Genomic DNA, 5,398 nt, shown 5'->3' with positions numbered 1-5,398 from the left:
CGGTTCTTAGGAAGAATCTACTTAGTTATTTCTTCTTCATTGATCCGGGGGAAAAGAAAGTGCCTACCAGTTGGAAAGCTAGACATCAAGTAAGTGGCTTGATGAGGATAACTAAGCTGACACGCCGGAGTTGGCTGCTGGCACAACAAGCGGTGCCTTACCACACCACAGGCGTACGCGCGGTAGCGTTCATGGTGGTGGTTCAAAATTCCAATGTACTGCATCCAAGATCAGAACGAGCTTGCCGGCGGACCACTGTCGTCCCATTCTTGAGTGAGCTAGAGCACAGCCATCTTATCCACTGAACTAGCTAGAAGCTATCGCTTTCGGTCGAAGCACTAAAAGAAAAGGACCGGGAAACGCGGTGGCATAGGAACCACGGGACCCCTACTAGTTAAGGAAAAACAAAACATAAGTTTTTCTTTGTATAGGTTGGGTTGCTGGATACGGGATCCTTATAGTAGGTTGGGCCAACATCCAGCCGAGAGAGGGCAGTCTTTAGAAGCAACAGGCTGGGAAAGCAAGAAAAGGCTTTGTGTTTTCTTATCTTTTTCCCACCCTAGGAGTAGCACAAAAAGAGGAACCGAGAAGGGTTAGCGACAGGAAAGCGGCCACTAGTAACAAAGCTCAAATAAGGTATTGAGAGGGCTATCACAGTCAGGATCGAAGCAATTACCCCTAAAAGGTACCCTTCTTCTTATTATTTATAGGGGGGTGAGGCGAGAAATGACTTGATGAAGCATTCCGTTCGCCACGCAATAGCCCCATTCACTTGCTTCTCGTAAAAGTTATTAGTACACAGTGCCCCACAACTATGAATAGTATAGTGAGGTTAAAACACAAGAGTGCCCTCAAGTAGGCCACTTTTTCTAGAATGCAGTTTGGGATAACCGTAACCGTATATATATATATATATATATATATATATATATATATATATATATATATATAATCTTTGATGCTGTTACTTCAAAATGTCGCTTCAACCGCTGTTTCACCTCCCAAACCAAAGAGGAAAGTTGGCTTGACGAGCGCAAATGAGGAAGCGAGAGCAAGAAGACACAAAAATTCTTTCTTGTCTTTCTACTTAAGGGGCAAAGAGAAGTGCTTTTGCTACCAAGAAAGCGAATGGTCAGCGCGAAGGTTCAAGACTTAGCCAAGCGTCAGTAGCAAAGCTGACAAGGCAAGGCCGTAGCAAAGCGCCATTCTCATAGTCATAGCGGGGCGCTTTGAGTTAGCAAAGCCCTGTAGGCCAAAGCCCTATGTGAGAAAATTCTGAGCCAAGGACGCTCTGCCTTATCTACAGAAGCAGTCAACCGAGTTCTGAACAAATTAGCTCCTTGGTAATGGCTTAATCTATAGATAGAAAGCCTTATGATGGGAAACTATCACGTTAGGTTTGGAGAGAGATGAGACCGGTTATATAATAAAGAGAGCAGATGCAAGCTTTTTCTTTCAATAGTCGGCCAAATGACTACAGGATCATCGGTCTACTCTACCTCAATTCACCATTTTGAACCTTATACAGAAGGTTTTTCCGTACTATCTCTTTTTACCTATACCGCAGTTGAAGCACCTAAAGGAGAATTTGGTGTCTTTCTGGTCAATAATGGAAGCAATCGTCCTTACCGTCGTAAAATAAGAGCACCTGGCTCTGCCTATTCACAAGGACTCGATTCTATGTCCAAACATCACATGCCAGCCGAGTGGTCACCATCATAGATACTCAAGATATTGTGTCTAGAGAGGTGGATAGATAGGACTACTAGTTGCTCGATTAGGACCCTAGCTTTATTACGAGCCAAAACCTTGCAGGATTCCCCTTCCCTCAGTACTAGAGATGAATCAATTTCGTACGCCTTACTCTAACAAGTAAGCAAGTAGAAACTACCTTAAATTTAGATCGAAGAATTTGCTTTCTGTTGTTGATCTTTGAATTTCATGAACGCAGAGCCAAAACGAGAACGGGTTCAGTCGAACACATTGAATATGGTATATAGAAGTGGAAGAGTATATTTTGTGAAATAAAAAGGAGCCTCACCACAGCCTTGAACAAGCACCGGGTGACGCGAAAACCGTTTTAGTTAGTCACTATAGTCGTTTTCTTGCTGGTATCGGATCTCCATTCCTTTAGAATCTCAGGCCCGAGAAGGAAGAACGAGGCTTGAATCGAGGCAAGGCATTAGACAGCCGAGTGAGTTTCAATGCTAGTAAGAAGAGCAGTTGCAAACTAGCAAAGAAGTGAGATAGAAAGCTCGCATTTTTGAGTATATATACAATGTCAATCCAAGACAAAAGAAAAAAAAATAGCATTTGATCCTAAGGTAGTTACTACTTGCTTACTTAAAAAAAAAAGTAAGGGCTTTTGTCAGCCTTAGACTACGTCTTTAGATACATATATTCGCCATTCCTCATCAGATTCTCTAAACATGATATTCAATTACATTTCCTTGATAGAAGAAAGATCTGGTAATAATAGGACTTGGATCTCAAGTAAGTAGGTGTTCTCGAGGTCTTTTCTCTAGCACCTCCCTGCTTCTCTTATCCCCAACACTTTCCCCTTCTAACCTAGGAGAACTACTGAAAGCATTCGTATTTGGTTCCTTTACTCCGGCTGAACTAATGCAAACATACCGATGTTCTTTCAAGGGGGGGTAGGGAAGAAGAATATGGATTACTTGAACCTTTTGATGCATAAGATGGAGAGCTGTGAGCAGGGCCCCATTGAGACCTTTTATAAGTTGGAATGGAGGGGGCCAAGATAAGATCTGTAGTTCTATTCTGGAATCCAAACAAAGAAAGTAACTAAATAGGCATCGAGCCATTCAGATGAGACCCGAAGAACAGGAAGAATAAATAGCAAAAGGAATCCCCGACTTCCTAGAATCACAAGGTAGCATAGCCCGTTAAGTGAAGTAGTGCGCGAAAAGGAATGATTTGATAAAGCAGTAAACGACTCGGGGGTAGGAAAAGGTGGGTCAGTCGAGAGCCAGACGACTCGTGAAGAGAGAAAGCATCTGCCCCTTCTATTGACTTAGATGAGGAGTTTACTATTCTACTGAGAAGGTTTTCACATATTTGACCCAATCAGAAGAAAAGATACAGAAATATGATTTGGATGAATCTTATTTCAATCCCTATTTGACAGAAAAGGATGTCTGTCAGAGTGTAATCTTTAGCCAAAGGCTAGACAAGTTCTTAAGTCTGGAGATACCGGAGGACATTAGAAATGACAAACGAAGACTTAAAGTCTAGAATGCTAACATCTCGCGTTTTAGACAGCACTACTATGGCTTTTGTCATTCTGTATGCGGCGAGAATCTTTGTTGGAATGCCCATCAAGAAAGGTGGGAGAGCTTTGAGAGAAAGATCACTGGAAAGTATTGTTTACACCATTAATGAGATATTTAATCAACAGAGCTTATTCAATAACGGCGGAAAGCAGACAAAAAGAAGCTTCCGTCTTATTGAATCATATGATTTCCCGGGTTGACCGATCTAAATGCCAACACCCCCATCCAGGGCTAATCATAGCCTCTCATACCTTCAAAGAGCCATACTTCGATTTTAGCAATATTCATCAACTCTATCTGGCTATCATAGATCTCATACTCCAGGGTGCTTACCTCACTTATCGGGTTCGAATTACGCTAAGTTCAATGTTTTATTTATAATGTTTACCTCCGGCAGGACACCTACCACCTTTGCGGCTGGTCATGCTATCGCCTTGACTTAACTCATGAAGATGGAAATTGAATTCCAAAGAGTGAGATATATGCTCTTTATTTTATTAATAAAATGATACAAGATTTGGTATATGCTCTTTATTTTATTTGGTATGAATCAAGAGGAATACGAAGGAAATATATTTGAATTGTATAAAATTGACTTATGAAAAATGGACATTTCATATGGCTTAAATCTAAATGATAGGTAGTGAATTGAAAATCTTGATCATGTTAGATTACGTAAGTGATCTATCAGAGATAATGAAACTTTAAAAGTATAATCCTCCGTGGCAAATAGATCATCTCGTAACTGTCATGATGATGTGTGTCATAAATGGCACACATTTGACGAGCATTTAGGTCCTTTCTATTCTCTTTTCATAGCTTTCATGCTTAATAAGTGCTTAGTTTTATGCTTTGTTGCTTAGTTTTACCTTTCTTCTCTTATTTTGTAGCTTTTGTGCTTTTCGTTGGTTTTCTAGTCTTTTCTTCTTTATTTGCTCTATTTTCGTGGTTGTAGGTATTGGACGAGGTTCGGGTCGTGATTTTGGTGATCCATTATGGTAGAAGAAGCTTTAGGATCAAGTTCATGGAGTTTGGGAAGCTCAAGATGCAAAGAAGTGGAAGTTCCAAGTCTTGGCTCTTCTCTTGTGCTCCTTTCAAAGGAAGTGTGTGCCCTCAATATTAAGCCTTAGCTACTGCCTACCTTGTCCTCCATCACAATCATAAATCATGTGTGCACCCCTTGAGCTTGAAGAGTTGAAGATTCGAAGAAACCCAGCTGAGTGCGGCCGCACGCGCAGAATGTGCGGGCGCACACGAGGGATGTGCGGCCGCACACCATGGTTGTGCGGGCGCACATCATGGTTGTGCGGGCGCACACCCCCTGTTGTGTGGCCGCACCAACGTGGGTCTTTTCCGATCGGATTTCGACGATTTTCTCTCTCTTCTTATACCTATTTGAACCCAATTTTTGTAAGAAGTTTTGATAATAGAATTAGATCATATTCTTAGCTTAGTTGAGAGCTTCTCTCTCTAGATTTTAGGGGTTAGTTTTAGGAGTAGATTTTAGAGAGAGAAAGTGAAGAATTTCAATGGTGATTGAGAGATTGAAGATCCAATGGTGACAATTGTATTGGAGATCTACTTTATTATCAATGAGCATTTCTAAACTCTATCTCATTTATTGTTTTGTTTAGTATTCATGTTTAGATTGTTTGATTTTGATTAGATTTTGATGATTTGATGATTGATGTTAGATTAGAGTAATTGTTGATTCTTTGATTGTAGATTGTTGATTTCTTAGTTGTTTGTTGAATTGATGATGTTTCTAGAGTAGTTGTTTGGTTAGGGATTTGGTGAAGCTTTTATTATGTAATGGATTGATGTAGATTGGGGATTTTGATGGAGTTGATGATGTGATTAAATTGGTTAATTGATTATGTGCATGTGTGTGTTTGATTTAGGCTTGATCACCCTAGTTATTCACACTAGATTGCATTGTAAGTTCACATTGATACGGACCATTGATTTGTGGCTTGCATTTACACGATTGAGGTGTCTTGTGATGTTTCCTAGCTAGAGTTTATCGTAGTTGACGCTAGTTAGACCTCTAGGAGAATAGCTTGATATGCTCTTTTGGTTGCATAATTGATCTTCCCTCACATTGC

This window comes from Chenopodium album, chromosome 10 (assembly GCF_948465745.1).
Source record: "Chenopodium album chromosome 10, dcCheAlbu1.1, whole genome shotgun sequence".
Classification (NCBI taxonomy): domain Eukaryota; kingdom Viridiplantae; phylum Streptophyta; class Magnoliopsida; order Caryophyllales; family Amaranthaceae; genus Chenopodium; species Chenopodium album.
The sequence above is the reverse complement of the archived record's forward strand: the minus strand, read 5'-3'. Positions refer to the sequence as shown.